At 45.0% G+C, this 25,263-nt stretch overlaps 1 protein-coding gene across 3 annotated transcripts in view; it reads right to left on the bottom strand.

The window, feature by feature from the left end:
- The window catches only part of THRAP3 (thyroid hormone receptor associated protein 3), a 422,162-nt gene extending 407,553 nt beyond the window's left edge, over positions 1-14,609 (bottom strand). For 2 of the 3 annotated variants that reach the window (XM_069622622.1, XM_069622623.1), the window contains exon 1: positions 14,453-14,609. The gene's annotated coding sequence lies outside the window, so the exon portion shown is untranslated. The remainder of the gene's footprint in view (positions 1-14,452) is intronic. The other variant, XM_069622624.1, reaches the window with a different exon arrangement.
- Between the last annotated feature and the right edge of the window lie 10,654 nt (positions 14,610-25,263).

Genomic DNA, 25,263 nt, shown 5'->3' with positions numbered 1-25,263 from the left:
AGACAAAGTGTTTATTCTGATGTGTGTGCATGCTAGGAAAAAAAAAAAAGAAAAAAAAAATATTCGTACAAATAAACATAATATGTGCAGCATTACAAAACAAGCAGTTTGACTCTGCTCCAGTCGCTTACCATTTAGCAGCAACGGCTCCACAGGAATGGAATTAAATCTAGCCTTATTTATATAAAATCCTTCATAAGAAGAGGTGATCCAAAGCAAAGCTCGTTTTAAACATGCAGCATGAACCAACACAACACACAAACCTTGTTTCAAGTATGCATCCTTTTTGAAAGGATATTGCAGCAAGACATAAGAAAAAAAGCTTGCAAAAAACCTTGTAAACTGGAACTCAAAATGAGCCCATCATTGCATACCGTGTTCATAAAATAAGCAGATCTAGTTAAGTTTGCAGGTGTAAAAGCCATGCTGATATTACTGTTGCAACTAGAGACAAAGCAAAATGCTAGGACTATGATACAACTACAACCCAATGTGAGAAGTCAGAAATGAAAGCCGAACACAAAGTTGTCATGTTTTTGGTTAAAAAGACTTATTTGCATGAAGACATCAGGTACAGCTGGGCTACCAGTCGGGTGTGTTTTGCTATGTGCTATTTGCCCAATTAGGCTAACATGCTTTTCATTTTCTTTAAAAGTTGCTACTGCGAGTGGGGCGTTTGACTGGGCACCGTTTTTAGAAACACAACGCTCCCCACCTTTTTATATTGGGGGTCATTATAATTTCTTTTGGTTTCCTTGTAAGCTGGACTTGCCAGCAGGAAGGTGCCTGTCTGCCTGCTCTAAGCCACCAGGGTCTCGTGTCTGACTGGAGGCAGTCTTTCTTTTCAGACATCCACTCACTGAGCACCCTAGAGCATGGGTGCACAACATACGGCCCGCGGGCCAGTTGCGGCCCGCCATGCCCCTTTAACCGGCCCGTGAGGCACAAAGACTTTCCTAATGGAGGGCGGCCTGCGGTCACCCTCCATTAGGAAAGTCTTTGTTGTCTTCCGGGCTGGTGAAAACACTGGCCCTCATTGGCTCAGCGCACACACGCATCACGTCGCTCCTACGAGCCACATAATGCGTGTGTGCTGCACCAATGGAGGGCCAGCACTACGGCTGGCGTGGTCCATAAGGCTTGATGCCGGAAGGCATTTCAGCCTTGGACCACGCCAGCCGTAGTACGATTCCAGCGTTCCAGCTTACCTGCCTGCCTTCCAGCACTTCTCCGGTAAGTGGTCTGTGTTTGTGTGTCGGGTTTGTTTTGCTTTATGTTTGTGTGTATGTATGTTGCGGGGGGGGGGGTGTCGGATGTGTATGAATGTTTGTGTTTGAATGTATTGTGTGTATGTTGAGATGCGGGGGTGGGGGTGTGTGTCGGATGTGTATGAATGTTTTGTGTTTGAATGCATTTTGTGTGTATGTTGAGATGTGGGGGGGTGTATGAATGTATTTTGTGTGTATGTTGAGATGTGGGGGGGTGTGAATATTTGTATTTGAATGTATTTTGTGTGTATGTTGAGATGCAGGGGCGGGGGTGTCGGATGTGTATGAATGTTTTGATTTGAATGTTTTTTGTGTGCTGAGTTGGGGGTGGGGGTTCGGGTCTGTATGGGTGCATGTTTGTGTGTGTGGTGAGTTTGGTTGGGGGTGAGTGACATGGGGCATAATGTTTGGTTGGGGGTGAGGGGGCCATGGGACAGTGTATCTAGGGTCAATAAAATATATTGAAGTAAACAGGCGAGATACAATAACTAAATAGAAATTATAACAATGGAATATGTGTAGTACAAAATGTAAGTTTGAAATGCAAATAAAAATCGTTACCCCTCAAAAACATTCTTTTTCCATGTGTTTAGTACAAATTGGGGGTTTAAAAAGCCTCCTGCCACGCCCCGCCTACCGCCCCACCCACATTTACTTTTCATCCCACTATAGCCCTCATGTAAGGTACTTTCGGCCCTCTGTCAAAATCAGTTGTGCACCCCTACCCTAGAGTCTCTTCACTGTCTTCAGTGGGAGGGACCAGGCTGCCGCAATACCATGTGTATGGATGTGGCATACCGGAAGTGCAGCAGGCTAGATCTGTGCGTGCCAAAGTCGTGCCAAAATCCAGCCAGTTTGCTCGTCAGTATGCAGTCTGGGCCCTGGACTAAACCGGGCACACTCCCTCTCCCCCCACCCATTGCACAATGCAAATCAGCTGGTCCCGTGAGGATCTACTAAACGTCGGATCTACCATTGCATATATTTTATTTGTATCGCGGGGAACCTAGAACAGAGGCAAGCATTGGCACCCGAGAGCTAGTTAAGCACGCTGCTTCGTGCCACGATTTGATCAGCGATTATCTACTCTGTGTGTGACAGAAACCTGGCGAAGCAAAGGACACTTCCGGTCCGGCAGTCATACAAGCCCTTCCTGGCACGTATAATTTGCTGCGCTTGGATCGTGCTACTGCTAAAGCGGGGGAGGCGGAGGGGGTCGCTATCATTTTCAAAGCACACCTTACAGCTTTGAATCAATACGTGAAATGGGAGCTTCTCCATGGTGCATTAGCATGCCACATGTTTTTTCGGTCCACATTCTTGCGCTTATCGACCCCCCTGCGGCCGACGGTCCTTTTGCGAGCAGTTCCACGAACTGGCATCAACCTTGTATCTAGATCTCCAAAATCTGGCGGATTTATGCCCTAGAATACCAATTCATTGAAACGATGACCGATTTAAATCTGGTGCAATTGGTCCATGGGCCCACACATGTGCTGGGTAATACCTTGTATTAAAATGTTTGCATCATCTACTCTGGCCACCACATGTTCTCCATGTCCTGCTCAGATTATATGACCAACTCTTATGCTCCCCCGCTCCCACCAACTCAAGCACCCACCACTTGTTGGCACCAGGTATGAAGGAAAGACAGGCTCTGAACTCCAGACACATGGTACTCCCCCCAGCAAATCCCAGGTTTCAGAACCATGGTTTGACGACATGCTAAAAACTCGGCACCAAAGAAAACGCCAATTAGAATGCTATGGCGGGTCTTCATATACACTGGTGGATAAGATTCTTGTTTAAGAGGAACTCCAAGGCATACCATCAGGCAATTTGACTTGCTAAAACCAAATATTACACCAAAGTGGAAGGAGCACTGAACAAGCAGAAAGCTCTTTTCTCTAGTGCGTTCTTTCTTCCAAGAACAACGCTAGGACCACCATTGCATCATCACAATCATTGTGTGACGCAAAGGCCGTTTTTTTGTTACAGTTAGTAACATACAAGCACTGATTGCCCCTGCCGGACTGCAATCCATTGACAAGGACAGTCTGCAGTTTTCAATAACAGAACGAGTCCACCTTGCCAGCGTTTACGCCATGCAATGTTATAAAAGCCAGGGTCTTAAATCTTCATCTCCATCTGACGAGATCCCAGTAGATTTACTATAGGAGATTATAGACCCCATTACCCCCTGGCTATTAATCTTGCTCGACTGTCCTCATTCCCCAGGTTATGCCTTTACTTGAAAAGCTCGACCCTTCCATTTTGGGTAATTTGCGTTTTAGTTCTTTGTTCCAGTTCCTGAAGAAACTCCTTTAATCCTTGATTTCCCCCACTTCTTTCATCTTTTCTGGAGCACTCTCAGTTTCTGGACCAGTTTGTCAGGTTAGGGCCAGTGGCATGGAAAGTGTTCTCGTATCAGTTGTGGAAGACCTGACCAGACTGTTAGACCAGGGGCTGGTAGAATCATGAGCCCTGATTCTATTCGACCTTAATCATCCCACCCTGCCGGCCACTTTCTCCAAGCCAGGCCTTTCTGGTCAGGTGCACGCTGGGTTTACATCATTTCTGATGAATGAGACTTTGTAACCTACCGTTCAAAACATTGCCTTAGGTGTTCCTCAGGGACCTGCCTTGTCCCCCACACCTTTTAATATCTACATTCGGCCTCTTGCTCCTCATTTCGATTGCATGCCTTCCCATCATACTCTTTCGCAGATGACAAATAATCGCCCGGCTGGATCTTGCCAAGCCGGACACTGCGCCTCAGCTTCACGGTTGCCTGGGGTCAGCGAGCAACTGGATGGGGAGCAACTGGTTGAAACTTAATGGGGACAAGACAGATGGTGGTGGCAGCCCCTCTTTCCCACGTCCCTTTTTCCATCATCTCAGCTCCCTTCACTCTGGTGCCCTGCATTCTGGCCCTTGCCCCTCTGTCTGCTCAGTTAGGATCCCAGGATTTCTATTGTCGGAGTCTCCTGGGTGAAGTACTGGTCTGTTCTATATGCAGCTCTGGCTATTTTCATTTTAGGGTACTTAAAGTTTCACCTTTTCTCCCACAGAAGCTATGCCCTTAGGTGGTGTCCTCCCTGGTATCGAGCTGGTCTTTATTATTGCAATTCTTTGTTCCTGGCTCAACCGGCATAGACCATCTATTGGCTTCAGCTGTTACAGAAATCTGCAGCTCGGGTAGCCACCAACACTGCCTATGGGGCACATATTACACCAGTTTCGGGGCCCCTACATTGGCTGTCAGTTCAGAAACAGACTGTTTTCAAGTCACTCTGTATTGCACAGCACGCTTGGAGTGGGGCAAAATTCCATCAGAATAAGTTTCAACATTACCAGCCCAGTCGCACTTTAAGATATGAGAATGCCAGACGCCCATTCCCGGTTTCAGCATGCTCTAGTAAGTTGCAGCCCATTTTCAATCCTAGCGGCCAAACTATGGAACACCCTCACTTTTTCCATGCAAGCTACCACTGACCACCTTGCCTTCTGCTGGCTCCTAAAAACCTCCCTGTTATAAACCCATGTTTCCTGATGTCCCACCAGCGCCATGATGCTTTTAGCGAACATGCACTTTATAAAAACCTGTAACATAACTGGGTTGGAAAAATGCTTCTCTGGCCCTATGCTAAAGAGAAGCTTCCCTGCCTAGAAACAAAAAACGAAGGATCTGTCCTTCAGGATGTCAATCCAAAAAGCACAGTGGTGTGCAAAACGTCCTATCCAAACCCTCACATTACAAACAAAACAAGTCTTCAACGCAAAAGTACTCAAAAATGAAAATTAGAACAGCTAAAACAAAGAAGTGCTTCACAGTAAAACAAAGTCCTTGGATCCAGAGGGTGGTTCCCTTACCCTGAATGCTTAAATGAGATGGAAATCTTTTTACTAAGTGGATCTCCTTGATTCACCACACCCTGGTTAGGTAACAAGTTCTGTAACATTCTTCCTTTAACACGTTTCTTCTTTGTCTAGCAAACACCATATTTCTTCAACATTTGTTGTAGCTTTTGCAAGTCGCCTGGTATACACTCCTGCCAGGACCTCTTTGTATTTCAATTGCCTGGTATCCTTCCCCAGGATTTATGTTGCCACAGTTCATCTAACACAAAAGCTGCATACACCATTCTTGAGTTGTTATATCCGTCTGCTTTAATGTTCTTTCAAACTTGGCCCCACCCTTGCATCTCATTGGGAGTTTGAATCGGTACTTTGCCTTCTCTGCGTCCTAACAATCTTGTGGTTTCTTCATTAGCAATCTCATTAACATTCAAATTGTCTTTGTCGCTGTCGTCCGAATGCCCTGGGATGCCCACTCACTTGGGCCCACTGGTTCTCTTCAGCCTTGTTGCTAAACTAATTCCACTTCCCTCTTCCTTGTACTAGCAATTAATTTAAAAACCAACAATGACAGGAAATCGTTTTAGTGTATTTTTGCACCGCCCCATCACTGGATGAAGAATGGCACACGGCTATCAATTGCTCAGTTGAAATGCTCCTGCCCTCAGGACAGGGACAGAGTTTAGCAGATTTTCAGCGTGCTTAAACACCCCACCCTGGCCCCTCCCACCGGCAACTCTCCCATGTCTGGCAAATACACTTATGGGAAGAGTAAAGATTCCTCTAGGAGACATCTCCAGCATGAAGGAAACATAGGGACTGTAATAGCGGACAGAGGGAGGCCATCTTTCATTCAGATAACGCAGGCTGTCATCAAAGCAGGCACAAGACAGACCAGGTATACATGGAACGACCAGAACAATATTAGAATGTTGTGCTGTTGGCAAGCTGCATAGGGCCCGCAGACCATTTAGAATGAGCCCTGCAAAGACAACAGAAGAAAACCTAAAGATGTCCAACTCCACCAACCAATTTTGTAATATTCCTCCCTGCAAAAGAAGGGAGACAAAGTTCTTACAAAATCTCTAAAAAGTGGACAGACCCTTAAGAGAAAACAAAGTAAAGAAGCTGTCGCAGTCTACATCAGCATGATAGCCTAAGTATACATCCTTTTCCTCAAGTGATTTAGACTACTCGAGCTGGATACATCTATACATAGAAGCACATATGTTATTAGCTCAAGTGGACGATGGAATGGACTTTAATACTTCAAAGATAGTAGTCGGCCCTCAAGGGATCCAAGGACCAAACAATGTAAACATACAGCTAGGGTCCCAATATTGATCTTTGCCTTCAGGGAAAAATACCTACAAGGATGCAGTGCAAATCTCCATGTGCAAGTGCACAGATGTCAAAACGGACCCCTTTGAAAGCTGAAGAGTAATCAATGCAAGAATTCCTACAAACTGGGTTCTATTATCCACCATAACCAGATGCTCTTCGACAGACGGTCAAGACCCTAGACTCCAGTCAACAAAAAGGTAGTCTGTGCACTGCATACAACAGTTTAAGTTACACGCAGGAAACTGCTGGAGCCTTCCTAAAGCAATACAAGAGTGTTGAGATTGCACTCCAAATATCGAGGACATTAACAGGTGGAACTCGCAGGGGCAAGAGCATCAGCCATGGAAGCAACTATCTCCGGGAACAGACATGTAAGGTACTGCCATAAGGTGGGGCGGGAACGAGAGGATCCCATTGGCATAGTGATAAAATGATTGAGAACATCAACAAATAAAATAAGGAAAACAGAAAAAAAGTAGAGGCCTGGCTAAAAGTTCAGGATGGCTAGGATAAGAATGCCAAGATTCATGTTACAGCCAAGCACAGAGTCAGGCATACGTGCAAGCAGATGTTTCTGCACAACTCTGGGAAATTCCAGTTGCAGCCATAGACACAGAAAATGACAGTCCAATTGGTGGCCAGGTTTCTGCGTTTCTCACAAGCACGGAACCTGCTCTCATCAAGCACGTGTAACACCTCAGGTTGGGGGTGGTTCACTGACCAAATTCACCCCATCCCCTTCCAGACGCCGTTAGATAGGCATCTCAGACAACAAACCCAAGAGCCAAGCACTGATCAAAGGCATCAAGGAAAGTATATGCAAAATAGTCCCCTATGCAAGGTCTCGGAAGAGCAAGGCTTAAATTCAATCATATTTATGGTTCTCAAACAGGTAAGCAAATTGAGTATTCAAGAACTGAATAAAGAACTCTCTGGGGTGAAACACTACCCTTAATCAGAGAACCGGCTATTCAGTCCAGTGCACTTCAAGCCAGGATTCAAGGGAAAGTCTGATAAATCAGGACAGGCAATACTGTGACAATGGTTTGTTTATTACATTTATAAGGCGCACCAGAACCGCGAGTAGCAGGGCGCCGAAGGATATGCGAAGCTTACAATTGTTACAAAATATACAGGCAATAAATGGAAAAAAAAAAAAATCACAGTACACAGGAAATACAATATGCAGGCTAAATTTAGCAAAAGGGCACGGTTAAATATGTCTTAGTATCTATGGATGCACACAATTGACAAATATACAGTTAGGAGCAAGTAAGACTGGCCTAACAGTTTCAGAGGAAGGCTAGTTTTCAGTCAGGTAGAGATGAATGGCAAGGTTTTTTCTGAAGGAATAGGGGAGGTCAGCTCTCAGCTGGTCCTAAAACAACAGTCTAGTGAACAAAACTCAAAGCTCCCGAGAAGCGTACAGAACCGCGCCTGATGGAGAAAACGTCAAATAAAGCAGAACAGACGACGAAACCTTGGTCATCCGAACCCACTACTCTAACCTCCTTGTATAGCATTACGACCAGTCATTACTGGCAGCCAAGAAACGATATTTTTCTGAGCCTACTCCCTTCAACCTCTTTTCCAACTACTCAAAAAATCCCGTTTGCCTCCCCCTCCAGATCAGTAGCTCATCTTTCTTAATCCGATTTTGCCAACAATGTCACTGCCAAAGTAGCATCTCTCCATTTCTCTCTACTATCCCTTCTTGTGCCTTCCCCCAATCAGTCGCATCTCCCCACTCACTGGCCTCGACACTGCTGCCCTTCCAACTGCCACCCCTCTTGGTCCACTCCCTTTGCTTACTTTAGAGCTCAACCTATGGTCCATATCTCACCATCCTCATTAACATTACTCCAACTCTCATGTCACATTTGGCACATGCCAGGATGACAAGAAAAATAATCTTGTCCCTGCTCTCCCCCCTAACTTCCAACCCATTTACCCCCTACCCAAGACCTCCTGACTCCCCTCCACCAACTATTAACTTGACAGTAGTTGCACCACTGCAGCCACAGGGAAACAAGTGCATTGACAAGGGCCCATAGAGTGGGGACAGGCACCCATACCTAGACTGCTCTGGTTGCAAGGGGTGCTGTTAACTCCCTACAGTTAGATAGATTTGTGACGAGTAGCCAAGCGTCACATTAAGATAGAATACCTTCAGAGTGCACACCCACTGGGCTCCTTGTTAAACACAGAAAACACTGTACAGGAGGGTTGTTTGGGCAGAATTAAAATTTTAGGGAATTTCATTTTTAGGGTTTTTGCCGTGTCATTTAATGGGACCACTAAACTTCCCTCCTCTGGTTCCCAACATTTTGCCATTAGTCAACCAGCCGCTGCAACACTTCTGTAGAAACTGGTACAATTAAGCACCCCATTTTAGCAAAAGAATGAGATCGCACTACTAGTTTAGAAGAGTAGGCTCGTGGCAGCTGAAATTAAATTTCTTTGTAAAATTTCATGAGCACGCGGTTTACACCCAAGATTCATCACATGGAAATCTGTTCTTTTATTTCACTCCTCGAGTCCGGTTTCCACGTTTCTCATTGCACAGAAACAGCTCTACATGTGTCTACAGCTTCTTTCTCCGCCTGCCGATCTAAACTCTTCTGTCCTCATTCTTCTGATATTTTTGCTGCCTTTGGCACTATGGATCACTTGGTCCTACTCTGGTCTCTTAACTAATTTGTGTTCTGGTTTCACCCATTTTTTTAATTGTCTAAATCTGACTCGGTCCGGACCCACTTCACCCTCATAGTCACTTCTCTACAGGGTTCCACTTAGCCATTTTCTTTTTTCCACTTTATATCATTCTTCTCTATGCTCTTATTGCTTCCTATAACAAGTCCCATACATTTCCAACTAGACAATCATTTCCTCCTATTCCACCATCTCCAACTGTGACTGCCATACAGCTGTAATGTCTTAATTTTCATCATCTTAACTACTCCAAGACTGAAATTCTCTTCTTTACAGCTACCATCCTACAGCCACATCCCTCCTCCTTTGCCACCATTCATCCAGCCACTTCTCAACTTTTTGCTGGCAACTGAAGACTTTTGATACCGCCCTACATATCTCAAAACAGTGCCTCGCCAGTTCAATTTAACATCCACTGTGCACACACGCATCATGGCTTCATACTGCTAGATTCCCTATCACTACTCTTCTCTAGTACGTACTATTGCTCTGCCCTTCTCCTTGGTCTTAATGATTTCCATCTTGCTCCCCTCTGTTCTGCTGACAAAAATCAATTGTTTAATCCTCACTTCCCTCACGTTGCTTCATTGCCTTTTCTATATCAGGGGGCAGAATTTCAAGTTGCAAGCGAGTAGCTAGCTGGAAAGCCACTCACCACTTCAGTTCTACACATACACAGAGCACACAAGTTCTTACTTGCCAAGAGTCAAATAGGACCAGCTGTCGGCTAGCCCTATGTGCAAATGTTGCACTGTGTACTACATTGCCTATATCTCTTCGTCGTTTTGATGCATGTATTCTTCAAACGCAGAGGGTGCCACGCAACCTTAATTTCCCTTTAGTCGCCCCCACATGCCCTTCATTCTCAAAATCAGCCCTTCCATGCTCAGTCCTGTTGGTTCTTTTTCACTCCTCGCCACTAAGCACTAGAAACACTTCCCCAGTCACTCATCCTCAGCACATTTTCCAAACCAGTCTCAAAGCACACCTTCTTTCATATCTTCCTAACAACCGATTTCTAGGCCATCCTTCTTAAAGCCTGCATTCATTTTGTTGCCACTAGGCACTATTACTGTACCAGTTGCCACTAAAATCATACAGCGCTTTTACAAAGGCGCTCAATGCAAATAGAGAAGTTGGATATTTCAGTGCTATATCAGCACTGAACACTGAAAAACGTGTGCATGGGTCATGCACCCGAACGAACACGTAGTAGTGTGCCATTTCAGAGAAAGCATTACTACCAGACTTTTGCAGAAGACTCCAGAGAAAGTGAACTGATGCCATGACAATACTGTGGCCAGCCATCACCATCGATTCCCAAGCTGGTGATGAGAATCCGGAACAGAAACTATACGATTTTGGTAGTACCATAATGGCCAAATAAACTGAAGCTTGAGCCATCAAAACCACAATGGCCCTGGGGAAGTTACTAGCTTGCCCTTCTTTCAAGGGAGGCAAAGTGGATTAAGTGGGCAGCCTTTACCATTGACCAGTACTAGGAAACTGGCAAGCAAGGCAGACAAAGTCTGGAATTTCAACTGGTATTATCCATCCAACAGAAGGCCAGTTACTGTAAAGTGATAACCTGGGTATAATGGCGCATTATAAATAATAAACTAAACCAACAGTGGCTGAATTATGTGACTTTAAAAACCCTACCCGGGTCCTCCAATACTGGATTCGTCAGTGTGATAGTGTCTTCAATTAGTGCTCTCAGCAGGAACGGCAATATCCCAGCACAGTGCAGCAGTAAAAGGCCTTAAGAAACCAATGATGAACGTTACCAAAGGGGATGCACGCCAGTTTGAACGAAGGGAGACGACCACATTTTTACAATTAAACAGTCCTTATAGTGCAGAGTTGTCCCCCCAACCAGGCTGGAATCCTGACTGGTTTCAGGATGTCCGTCCCTTATTAATATTCACGAGGATAATTGCATACATTTAGAATGTTATGCAAATATCATGAATATTAGGGCTATCCTGAAAATCTGACGTTTCCTGCATTTGAGGCATGTGACAGCCCTGTATCTAGTGGCAATTAAATTCGCCAGAGAAACAGAAACTGATTCCCTGCTCTTATAGTTTTGTAAATAATTGCTATAGAGGTGGTCCTACCTTTCTGCCCAAAAAGTGTCAAAATGTCACCAAACCCACAAGAATGCATTGCCAGCCTTTTACTAAAACCCCCGAACCCAAAGTAGGAGGGAATTGGCACTGCCTGGATGTGGAAGTAAAGTTATCATAGGAGAAAAGAACAGCTGACTCCATGTCAAGACAACTTATTTATTACCTTCAGGCCATACGTGCACAAAAAAGGCACGACTAGTTTCCATTAATATGCAGGTCAGATCAACAAATTGCTTGATTTACGCTATAGTTTGGCTTCCTCTGCCAACAAAGGTTCAGAATAGATTGATAAACGGCACGGAAGACACCTGGATTGGTGCTCAGTGTATTACTTTCCCATAAATGTACAGAACAGCAACTTAACCTTATGAACGTATTGGATTCAGACCATCAACTGAATACAGACAAGCAAGCATCAGGCTCCAATCATTTTTCATCTTTGACTAAACATCCCAAGGTTTATCCCCCCTGCTCTGCGTGAACCAAGCAACTATGATAAAAATAAAATGACAATGCAGCAAACGTTTTCTGCATGTTGAAGTCTTGGCCCATCCACTGCTAGCTTTTGATTGTCCTAGGAACAACAACTGGTTTGAAAAAGAAGCGACAATGCTCTGATGTTATGATGATTTATACCATGCACGGCTACCATTTGGATGGTCAGCAGGCCCTTGCAGGGCTCTAAGAAAAGTGGTTGGGGTTGGTTACTGAGGGAAGAGGGATAGGATAGAAGTTGTGCTCTTTGGATGATGCTTGCAGAACCAGTAGAAACTGGCGTCTGCGTGTGTATGCTTTCTGCATGTGCTTTGTTGTGTGTACTGGGATTGGTGTGTCTGGAGGGGGTAGTGTCCAGTGTCTGGGTTGTTTGCAATTTCCAAGTTTTTGGTCTTGTGTCGTGGTTAGTGTTACATTTTGGTGCGTAGTTTTGCTGGCCTTTTTGGCTTGTGTAGTGAGGGATGGTTAGTTCGGCTCTAGAGGTGTGTTTGTTTTATTGTTGGTTCTTCGATCAGTATTGTCCCAGGTGGTTTGCTTTGGTCCCAGGATATGTCCCTGAGTTGAATAGCCTGGCTTTCAGTTGTCTTTAAATTAGGTTGTCTTCAGTCATTCTTATTTCCTTCAGTACTAAGTTCCATAGCTATCAAATAGGAGATTACTGTTGCTCCAAATTTCCTCATGTAGTTTTCTTCCTCTTTGGATGTTGCTCGATCTCAGTTATTCTTCCTAGTTGGCAGCAGTTGATTTTAGCTTGGAGACATCCAGCTCCTTGCCCGTGTAGTGGTTTGCAAGCGATGCAGAGGGCTTTAAAGTTAATGCATTTTCTATTAATGTTAGTCAGTGTAGGCTTAGTCCTAGTTCCACTCTTCCTCATCACAGTACTTACGACCCATGACTACATCACCCCTTCCTGGGATGGAAGGGTCCAGGACCATCTTGAATAAAAATGGGGTATCATACCACTGAAGGTAGCGGAACTTAAAAATTGAGTTTCAGCCATGGAGGTTGATGCCTCAAAATTCGCAGGAAAAATCTGAACGATAAGTTACCAGAAAGCAATGGGAACATCCATAATACTAGAATTTCATATCGACTTGTTTACTGAGATTAAGAGGCACAGCTCCAGTCCAAGCCATGTAGCCTACTCCACTGTTAATACTTTTCTTTTAGGTTATGAAAAGCGTAAACGAGTTATATATGAGAAAGCTTTTACAATGGTGTTCGCCTTTTAGTTGCCGATTTTTTCCCCATGGGCCAGTGGAAATGCCAATGAGCGTGATTTGACACTTGCGGAAAATCGCCGTGTGCTTCCCTAGGTTACTGGCTCACGCCCCACGCCCCCCCCCCCCCCCTGCTCCTCCCTGCATACAACACATGTTCTGCACATATCCAAGCGAGGCGCTCTCTGCCTGCGAGCTCCATCTGTACCTTTGTACTGCTTGCACGGTGCACGTGGTGTGCTCCAAACACCCCTATAGCACAATCACGCAACAATGCTGCATCACCCAAAGCAGCCACATGCATGCGTCATCATACCAGTAAGGCAGCGGGATAGCTCATGGGCAACGGGTTCACGCCTCGCAACCCAGGTTCGAATCCCGATCCTGTGCTTAGAAAACCAATCTCTGGAATTAAGCGCGTTATAAAAGAACAATTCTAAATATTTTAAAAAACGAAGGCGCCATCTCTGGACATCAGGACCTGGCAATACTAGGGCTTCAAAAACTCAAGATGACTAGAAGACATGCACTCCATCTACACTACAAAACACTCCAGTTGAGCAGCCTTTAAAGCTCAACCAAACCATAGCATGTTCAAATTAAAAAAGGCAGGTGGGGAAATAAAGATTTCACCATTGACACACGGGGGCACAGATTGTATGGGGGGGGGGGTACACACCAATAGCGGTTGATGTACAGGCATGCATTCCTCCCCATAGTGCATCTCTGCACCGTTATAGGGTCCCCATAAACTAAGTGTACCGTAAAATAACATGCTGGTAACAAAACGCCAAGGACGTGTTCCCATGACGTCTTTACGCCTGTTTTTTCTTCTTCTGCAAACCGGATACTTAGTGCGACAATAAAAGGGATATATATATCTTTAAGTGGCAAGAAAGTAAAGTTTGGGTAAGAGCTAGTTTTCATTTCCAGGATTAACAGAAAGGGGTACATTATATTAAGAGGTTTTGGGGGAGCGGTGGGGGGGGTTCTGCACTGTAGTAACGTGGGCCAAGCTCTTACAACGGGACAAAAGGGTAAACATATTTCAAAGGGACGTGTCCCATTAACACCAGCACACGCCGGGGAAGGAGCAAAGGGCTGTAGTCAACAAATGGCTCCCGGGCCGCGCCAGCCATTTTGTTTTTTCCAGAAACTGACAGAAAAGAACACGCACGAAAACGAGACGGAGGATTTACATCACCGGGCCACAGAGGAGCTCAAACAAAGCGATTTTCAGCAATCACGGGCTTGGGCCTGAAATCTCGGCCTTCTTGGTGCCCGCACCGGAACCTGGCCAGGTCGGGCGGCCGTGCTTCGCTAGGCCAGGCAGTCCGAAAGACACGACGGCCTAACGGGTGAATATGAATAAGGAAAAGCCGAATCTAGAGCGGCGTACCCCCGGGAAAACTCGACCACTTACCTACAAACCCGCTGCGCAACGCACGGGGTACTAGGCAGCCGACAAACACGCAGCACAGAAGTAGATCCTGTAACTGGGGCGCGGAGGATCTTGGGAAATATAGTGCTTTCAGAAGATACGTGCGTTGACCGAAAGCACAAACCAGACTATTCTTCCCAGAGTGCCGTGCGTGTTACGTCACCAACCCTGCCTGGAGCCTTGTTCACTGCCTGTCAGCAAACGCTGGGATTTCTGGGAGCGCGGAAGGAGAGGCGGCCGAAGCAACAACCTAGACTCAGTTTCCCAGTGTACAGTAGGCGCGCCAGGCCAACCCCAAACCTTGCACTCAAGCCACCTTGAAGTTGCATTGGTCGCTGGGATTTGTAGTCTATCGATCACCAACGACTTCATTCTGTTGGTGGCGCGAGCTTGGTCGCAGTTGCCGCGCTTTTCAGTAAGCAGTGCGCGTATCATGATCATGTTAAATGTTGCTAGACAAGCAGCAATACTGCATACTTTGGGGGCATTTAGAACACTGCACCAATGTTTAGATGTTAGCTGATTATTGTTTTTCGGTTCACAAAAAAGGCGACGGAAATTATTAAAAGAAATTGTGATAATATGAGCCACGAACTCGTATAATTAAAAACATATTGTGGTAAATGCTTCTTTTATTGCCTTTTCCTCTCCCTATTCTTTCCTTAACGTGTTCTGTTTGTCCCGAACAATGCTATGATTTTACTAAATATTATTATGACGTTTATAATTATTATATATAGTATATAGTATTGTATGTAGTTAATAACAGCATCAATTATCATAATAACTATGATGCATCTCACTTTTTATGCAACTTGCTGTTATGTCTACTTAATTATTCTGTCAAAAAATATTGAGCAAAACAATTCCTCGTTTTTTCAGACATCGTTGATTCTCAGACATGCTTCCATCATGCAAATCCCTCCTTGTTAAACTTTCACTACCTCCCACTTTCTCCCACAGCTTCCTAATCATTTACATACCTCCTGGTTACGAAAGCCATTTCACAACCAACCTCTGTGACTCTTTAGCCACAATTCAAGTAAATCACCCCTCCCTGTCTCTCCTAGGAGACTTCATTATCTGGTTGGAAATCCCCACCAACCCCATGACCCATTCACTGGTCGACAATCTTGATGCGCTCAACCTCTCCCTTCACATGAATGGTCCAACCTACTCTAAAGGGCACACCCTAGATGCTATCTTCCACTCCCATGACTTGATACATCTAGCCCCCCTTACCACTCATCTGGTCCGACCACTTTGTCATCCCTTTCTCCATCCACCCCCCTGCCCCAATACCACCCCCCAACCCGCCTCCTGCCTTCTCCACAAATACTGGAACAAAATAAAGATCATCCCTGCCCTAGCTGAAGCCCTGATTCTCAAACCCCCCCACAACACCCCCACTGATGGATCTTTAACGATTGACTCCTTCGACTCATGGCTCAATAACTCACTAATTCCACTAACCCCTCATGCACCTCTTCCTCACGCCTTAGAGCATTTCCCAAATGGTTTACTCCCGAACTGAGGAATGCCAAAAAAACAAAATAAATCCTTAGAACGCAAATGGCAAGGCGAAAAAAACAGTCTCAGTAGATCCACCTTCGCCTTGCACCATTGGAACTACAAAGCAGAAATCCAAAAAGCCAAAAAAGCCCACTACAACAATCGTATTCTCAACTGTGGAAACTACAGCAAAGAACTCCACAGAATCTTATCTGAATTCATCAAACTCGCTTGTACCGCCGCACAATCTACCCCATCACAATCACTCTGCGACTCTCTCTCCCTCCACTTCTACACCACTGCTCTCGACAGAACGACTTGCCTTAACAAACTGTCCCTCATCTCCCCACCAAATACCGCCGAATACAACAACCAGCCTCCCTCCCGCTACCGCAATCCCCACCTTACCCATTTTGGCTCCTTCAAACCAATCTCCAGAGAAAAATTTCTTGACCTTCTATCTGCTCGCAAACCCTCTGGATAACCCCTAGACCCGCCGCAGTCCTCAAAGAAATATTCTGGTCCACCTGAGTAGGAGAGCATGCAAGAAACATCCTAAATGACTCCCTCAGCTCTGGAATCTTCCCTGATGCCTTCAAAATTGCACATGTCAAGCCTCTTCTTATAAAACCATCCCTTGACCCCAAAAGTTACCGTCCCATTTCAAACACCAGATTCCTTGCAAAACTCGTCGACCGAACTGCATTCTCCCAACCTTTGTTGAATCCATCAACCTCCTTGACCCCGCCCAATCATGCTTCAGACCGCGACATGGAACCGAAACAACTCTGGCCTCAATCTGGGACGATCTTAAGATCACTGCAGACTCTGCAGAATGTACTGCACTAATTCTCCTTGACCTGTATGCAGCCTTCGACACAATTAACCATTCAATCCTCCTTTACCGCCTCCTCTCCCTAGGAATCTGTGGAACCGCTCTCAAATGGATCGTCTCCATCCTCAACAACAGGAAACAAATAACCCTCCTCTAACCTTTTGTCTCGGCTGCTCACCCAGTTAATACTGGAGTGCCGCAAGGCGCATGCCTATCAGCTCTCCTATTCAACCTCTATATGTCCACCCTCCCCGATATCATCCGCTTGCTCAATATCCTGTGCTACAACTATGCAGATGACACCCAAATCATCCTTAAACTCCATAACTCAAACTCTCAGCCCCACCACGCAGCCTGCCTCCTAGATATCGACCATTGGATGACTACAAACCACCTCCTCCTAAACCCCACTAAAACCGAAATCATGGTATGCGGCAACACTGAGCTTCTCCCACATCCACTCCCCTGGCCTCCTTCAATGAGCCAACCGCCCACCCCCTCCGTCACAGTACAAACCCTCGGATGCACTATCGACTCTGGCCTAACCCTCTCCCGACAGATCACCAACGTATATAAATCCTGTCACTACCATCTCAAAATTCTCAGGCGCATTTTTCCCTACCTCTCCTTCCCGAACCGACTTGCCGCTGCTATATCCATTGTAATGTCGAGACTGGACTATGCCAACTCCCTTTACCTAGGAGTCCCGGCATACCACCTTAATAAACTTTAGCAAAACACTGCTGCTAAAATGCTACTAGCCCTGCGTCCAAGAGACCACACCTCTCCAGCTCTCAGAACCCTCCACTGGCTCCCAGTAGGACGAATGGCCACTTTCAAGACCCTGTGCATCACTCATCGTGCAGTGCACAAGACCGTCCCTCTATACATACAAGTCAAGCTAAAACCTTACCACCCACCAGGCACACTAAGATCAAGCTCTGCCCTCCCTTTAGTGATCCCAACAACCAACTGCGTCAGGATCGGAGGATCCTCTTTTTCAGCATTGGCCCCGACTCTGTGGTACTCGCTTCCACCTCACATCCGACACACTCAAGACTATATGACATTCTGCAAATTACTAAAAATATGGCTCTTTCCATAACACCAACCACAACCCTAAAGATATGTCTGAACTCCCAACAACCCAATGACTAAATACAAAATGAGACTCTCTACTAGGTGTTCAATGACCTCTGATCCTACCCACAGGATAGGACAGATGGATGGAGTGGATGAAGGGAATGGATTGAGGGAATAGATGGATGGAATGATGGAGGGAATGGATGGCGTGGATGCATATATGGAGTGACGGATGGAGCGATCGGATGAAGTGGATGGAGAGGATGGAATGAATGGAACAGATTGACGCGTGTGAAATGAAGGGATTGAATGTATGGCATGAATGCATGTGGAATTAATGGAGGGTATGTATATAGAGTGGATAGAATGGATGAACTAGAAACTAGAGAGAATAGACAAACTTAATAGAACTGGTGGATTGAGTGGATGGGTGGATGGAGTGGATGGATCGGACGAGTGGAACGGTGGATGAATGGATAGATGGAATGGATGGAGGGGTATGAGTGGATGGACTGGACGGATGGATGGAGGGGATTGATGGAATGGATGGATGCAATAGATAAAAAGACAGACGGATGGAAGGGATAGATGACATGGATGGAGTAGATGGACGCATGTAGGGCGAGTGGATGGAATGAATGGCGTGGATGCATGTGGAATGATTGCAAGATATGTACAAAGAATTGATGAATGCAATGGATGGAATAGTCGGAATATGTGTATATGGAATTTATAGATGGAATGGATGGAACTGGATGATGTGTGTGGAATTGGATGTAATGGATGGATGGATACCGGTGGTTATGGTTGGATAAAACGGATGGATGGATGGATGAATGGATGGAACGAATGAAACGGATGGAACGGACTGAAATGATGGAGCGAAATTCAACTCAACTACTCAAGGGGAGCGCGGTCAGTCACGGGGTGAAATTTCTGAGCTGTCAAATAATATTTCTAATAACTTATAGCCCATTTAAGGGCTAGGGCTTCAAGTTCCAGAATGGCACAATTCTTCTCTCAGAGAAAAGTTTTCTGCTAATATAAAGAATGGGATGTTCTATACCATCATGTACTTGTGACAATACAGCCCCAAGATCAGTATGTGATGCATCTGTTTGTAGGGTAAAGGGTCTATTGAAGTCTGCCACTTCCAAGACAGGTTTACTACATACGATCTGTTTTAGTTTGTCAAAACATACTTGGTCCTCATAATGGCATTTTAGTTTTTGGGGTTCTTCGTTTCTAAGTTTATACGTATGAATGCAAGTGATGGAAGCAAAATTAGGAATGACCTATAGTAACCCACTAGGCCCAGGAAAGCTCTTAGTTATTTCATAGTCTTGGGAGCTGGCGTCTCTCCAATACCTCTAACCTTTTCAGTTTGTGGTTGACCGCATTAATTTCCCACAAAGAAGCCCAGATATTTCACTGCAGATCAAGCAAGATGACACCTTTTTCGGATTGGCAGTAAGTCCAATTTTTCTGATAGCCTGTATAACCTTATACAAATGTGACCTGTGTTCTGGCCATGTTTTTACTATGTATGATGATATCATCAATGTAGGCGCAACAGAAGGAGGAATATGGTCCAAGGTAGCTGGGGCCCCATGTAACTGAAAGGGTAAAACCTTAAATTGTAACAAACCTATCAGAGTGGAAAAGGCTATCTTAGGTTTGTCTATGGGGTTAACTGGCATCTGCCAATAGTCTTTCATTAAGTCAATGGTAGAAAGATTTACATCGTCTCCCAATCTATCAATCAGATCGTCTATCCTAGGCATGGGATTGCTATTAAACTTTGATACCGAATTGACTTTCCTAAAGTCGATAGAAAATCTCCAAGAATTATCAGGTTTAGCAACCAGTACAATAGGAGAGGACCAAGGACTTTGTGAGGGTACAATAATATCTGCTTTTAACATAGCCTCTATTTCTTCTTGAATAATCTGTTTCCAGCTCTCAGGGATTCAATAAGGTTGCTGAATAACCTTCCTGGGGGAGTACGGATATGATGATATATCCCTTTTATTCAACCCAGTTCCACCTTAAACACATCAGGGAACTGCAGTAGGAGGTCTATCAGATCTTGTTTTTGATTTTGCAGTCAGTCAGGAAAAATTAATGTATTGGTATAATTTTCTTCAGGTAATAAGCTAGTTTGTATTACTGTATTTCTAATAGGGGCTTCTTTCCATTCTTTAAATTAATATGGTAGATATATGTTTACATTTTTCTGTCTGGTTGAGAAACTTTATAATTCCCATCTGTTATAGGATTTCATAAGACCCATGCCATCTGGAAAGTATTTTATTTTCAGAAGATGGCGGTAAAACCAACACTTTTTGACCTACAGAAAAATACCTAATTACAGGCTTTTTGTCATAGTATTCCTTTTGATGTTCTTTCGTTCGTGCCATATTAGTTTGAACTATATTCCAAACCGCTGTCATATAATCATATGTTCTTTCAATCTTTGTGCTGGTTAGAATAATGGGATGGTATCTTTCGACCCAGGTTTCGCGTAACATGTCTGTTAGGACAGTTTTCCTAAAGCCCAACTAAGGGCTTCATAAAACCATTCAACTTAGGCAATACAGAATCTCCAACTCTTAGTATAAGAATGTACCATCTGAGATGGGGGCAGCATGGATAGAGCAGCCAGGCTTATCTTAGGAGGGAGAGAGGGCTGTAGGTCCGTACAAAGAAATTGTAGCATACATACGGTTCAAAGAAACACTGATATACTAAGTATTGTAGATATAGTGGTTTATTTTAAATACAGAAGGGCAAGATAAATCATGGGGAAGTAAGTACTATTCACGTAAGTTATACGCACTGTGAGAAACCTGAGCGTATTCGACTAGCTAGACCTCGGGAAACCCTTATTCAGGTGGCCAGGCAAGGGCTGGCACTCTCAGATCCCAACCCTGGGGGTGGATGAGCGAGGGATGATAACCTGGGTAGGGGAACCCAGGGTTGCACTCGGGTATATGCCCCAGGTGAGACGCGGTTTGTTTGTTTGTTTGTTTTATTATTTGTAATGCGCAAGCATACCCTCAGGTATCAGGGCGCAGCCTTTACATGAATTTGCGAAGCTTAGTTACAACAACCATAATATATATACATAAACACAATGAAGATACGCAAGCTTATATACATATATACAAGTAGGCACACGTGGTTACAGTTTGTGCAGGTGGCACGAGTGGGACAGACTTGGCACCTGAGTGTATTTAATGGCCTATGTTTTCAGCCATAGAAATACCTCGGATCGGAAGTTTTGATAGGGCAAGTCTGTTCTGAGAGTTGGCGGCAAGGAGTTCCACAATTTAGCTGCTTTCACAGGGAAGCTGTTACCACCTATAGTAGAGCGTTTGAAGTTAGGGACAGAAAGGCAATCTTTGTAGGCTGTTCTTATGGGTCTAAGGGAGGACTGTCTATGAAATCTGTCGATCAAATAGATCTGGGCAGCGTCATTAAGGGATTTATGAGTGAGTGACGCCGTTTTTAGAAGAATGTTGTCTTTAATGGAAAGCCAGTTGTTCTGTTGGCTATAACCTGTGATATGCTCTCTTCTGGAGATGCCCAGAGCTGCTCTAAGAGCGTTATTCTGAAGAGTTTGTAGTTTGCTAGTGGTGGCTTTAGTGGATCCAAGATAGAGGGCGTTACAATAGTCTAGGCGGGACAGTATGAGGGCTCTAGCGAGGGTAAGGCAGCTAATGTCGGACAGGAATGGTTTGGCTGCACGGATCAATTTACACGTGTTTGCCGTGGAGGATGCTAGGGAGCTCACCTGTTTGTTGCGTGAGAAATTGGAGTCCAGGTAAAAGCCTAGTGTTTTGACCTCTTGTCCCACTTTAATGTTGTTGCCATCAATCACGAAGGAGCAGTAGGCAGGGCCTAGTTTCTTTAAACTGGTGGTAGTGCCTAGGATGATGACTTCAGTTTTATCATCATTCAGGCATAGTCCATGTGTGGCCATCCATGCCTTGATGATGATGTACACTCTATTTACCAAGGCCAAATCCTTTCCATAATCTCCAGAATGCAGAAGGAGGATCTGGGTATCATCTGCGTAGTTGGTGTAGGTGATACTGAGATAATCCAAATCATCAAAATGGGGCTTAGTAAATATGTTGTACAATGTGGGGGAGACACAAGAGCCCTGTGGCACGCCACAGGTCATAGGTATGGGGCCTGCTGCCGCTGTAGGTGAGAAGACCCTCATGGTTCTACCGTTAAGGAATGAACTAATCCAGGTGATGGCCTCAGCAGAGAAGTGCGCTGATGTGTGGAGGTGTGTGCATAGGACAGAGTGATCGACCAAGTCGAAAGCAGCAGAGAGGTCAAGGAGGAGGAGTAGGGTGGCTTGGCCATTATATCTCAGCTTATCGATCTGTGTTTTCAGGTCGATGAGAGCAGTTTACGTCCTGTGTTGAGGACGGAAGCCTGATTGTCTAGCTCCTAAAAGGTGCTGTTCTTCCAGGTACTTCTGTATTTGTACGTAGGCGACCTTGTCCAGGATTTCTAGAAGAAATGGTACGGTCGTTATGGGTCTGTAATTTGTGGGCGTGGCTGGGTCAAGTGTAGGTTTTTTTAGTAGTGGGAGTACCCAGGATTGTTTTAGATTAGTGGGGATAGAACCAGTGGAGAAGGAAGCATTAATTAGTTTTGTAATGAAAGGGGAGAGGTCGCGGGCGGCATCTTTGATGAGCTGTGCCGGGCACAGATCTCCCTGACAATTGGAGGGTTTCAGGACAGGATGATTTTTTTGCACTTCAAGTATGGTGACTTTGGAGAAATTGAAACCAGTGATTTCTCTTAGAGTAAGCTTCTCCGGTAGTTTAGAAGGGAGAGGATTGTTTAAGGAGGCTTTTTTGCGGGAGATTTTGTTCTGTAAGGTAGCAATCTTGTTAGCTTGGGCGTTTTGGATTTCTGAGCACCAATTCTTATCTTTGATACAAGTATCTGGTGGTACTATAGGGGTTTCTACTTCTTTAAGGATGGAGAATAGTTCCTTCATGTTTGATTTTGCTTGGGATATGCGGGAGTCAAAGGAGGTTCGTTTAGCCAAGTAGATTTCTTTTTTGTAGAGGGCGGCTAGTTTAGAAAGTTTGAGTTTGTTAGCTGCTGAGGGGAATATTTTCCAGGTGGCCTCGCAGGTTCTTTTTTGCTGCCTTAAGTTTTTGAGGAATGGTGTGTACCATTTATTTAGATGCGTTTTGGGTTTGCTTGGTCTGAGTTTGAGGGGGGCAATTAGGTCCAGTGAGGTGACCATGATTTTATTATATTCATCGACCAAAGACTGTGGGTCCAAGTTTTCAGGAAGTGTGTTGAGTGTGGGGAGTAGGTTCGGGATGAGTCTATCGACTGTAATGCACTTCTTGTTTCTCGTTAGTGTGGGGGGGGGCCCTAATAGTCGGCGGGGGAGGGGGTCGGATGGTGGAGAGCGTGAACGATACCAGATGGTGGTCAGTCCAGGCTAATGGTGAGATCTTGGTGATGTTCGCGAGACAGTTGTTGTCGGCCACCCAGTCAAGTATTCTGCCTTTAGCATGTGTGGGTGCCATGCTTCTTTGGGCAAAACCTAATTCGGAGAGGGTATTGACTATAGTGCTGGCAATTTGGTCTTCCAGGTCATTGTAGCCCATATTAAAGTCCCCTAAGGTGAGTACTTGGGTGGAGCTTTTAAGGTTGCTAGATAAAACGGTGTTAATGTCCTCGTCAAAAGTGCCTATTGGGCCTGGAGGGCGGTAGATCAGGTGGATGTTGAGAGTTTGGGCAGGGGTGAGAGGGACTTTAACTGAGAGTACATCGCAAGAGAGGACGTTGATAGTTGTTGCTAATCTCATGCTGAGACTACATTTGTGGATAATAGTGACACCCCTTCCTCTGGAGTTGGGTCGATCTTGTCTCAGGATGGAATAATTATCTGGGACTGCAAACATAAGCATAGGACCTGCTGCTGGATGCAGCCAGGTCTCAGTAATAGCAAGGAAATCGAGGTCTTCTTTGAGAATCAAATCGGCAATTTCTGTTGCATGAGCTACCAACGATCTGGTGTTGATCAGGGCTCCCTTAATTTGGGGACTGGCTGTGGTTTTAGTAGTATTAGTCTGACAGTGGTTCTGTGTTAGTTCAGGAGTGCTCTGATTTGAGGGACTAAGTAGAGGTGTAAGGTTGGAGTTCTGTTGGGGTGAGTTGGGTTTTCTAGTAGATAAGCTGGGTCAGACCGGCAAAGTTTTTGGTTTCTGTATGGTAGGCAATGAGCGGGCAAGGGGCTCATAAATTCTAGCTAATCTGGCTCTGAGTCCTAAGTTCCTATCAGTAGTAGAGCGAGGGAAGCTAATAGGTAGCATTGGCTGTGGGTTATTTATATTTAGGTGTGAATTGCTGGAAGACTTAGTGTTGCACATAGTCAAGTACGTCATGATAGGTGAGTGTGGAGCCATCCTAAGCTGTACTGCGGTATTTAGGAGGAGGCAAACTGGTGATCAAGGGACACATGCTAGGTGGTAGTGGCAGGTGTGTTAGGTAAATGAGAGGTTGGCTTGTCATTGGGTGGGGTGCTAGGCATAGGGCCAATACAAATGTAGGCACTCTCTAGAGAGAGTACAGCATCGGGAGTGGAATGTGGCACAGGCTGGGACATACAGAAAGAGTGTTACTGGCTAAATAGCAGTAAATAAGTACCGATTAAGGGCGTTGCAAGGGTGAAACAATAGGCAGGGAGGCACTAGCCACAGTCAAACAAGCAGCAAGGTAAGGTTCAATCTTAATATTAGTATGGCATAAGAGAGTAACAGCATTATAACCCCCAGGTTTACACAATTTACGCTGAGGTGCAATAGGGTAGCACCTAGATTCGAAATTACACAATTTGGCTAAAATGCAATGGGGTAACTCCTAAGTTTGAAAAAACACAGGTTAAGTGTAATGGGTAGACCCTAGATTCGAAATTACACAATTTGGGGTAACTCCCAAGTTTGAAATAGCACAGTCAGGTAAAGTGTAATGGGTAGCATCTAGATTCTAAATTACACAGTTTGGCTAAAATGCAATGGGGTAACTCCTAAGTTTGAAATAACACAGTTAGGTAAAGTGTAATGGGTAGCATCTAGACTCGAAATCACACAATTTGGCTAAAATGCAGTGATCCAGCAACTGGATATAGTAGGACACATTAGGTGGAATGCATAGTATAATAGTGCTGACGTGCAGTGGGCACTAACTGGGCACAATAAGGCAAATTAAACCAAATGCTTAACATAGTTTGGCTAAGATGCAGTGAGGCAACGCCAGGGTTCAGGTGGCGCAGTTAGGCTAAGGTACTATAGGCCATCTGGGTACCCTTTTCTAA

This window comes from Ambystoma mexicanum, chromosome 11 (genome assembly GCF_040938575.1).
Source record: "Ambystoma mexicanum isolate Mex_15411 chromosome 11, UKY_AmexF1_1, whole genome shotgun sequence".
In the NCBI taxonomy this organism is placed as follows: Eukaryota; Metazoa; Chordata; class Amphibia; order Caudata; family Ambystomatidae; genus Ambystoma; species Ambystoma mexicanum.
The sequence above is the reverse complement of the archived record's forward strand: the minus strand, read 5'-3'. Positions and strand labels throughout refer to the sequence as shown.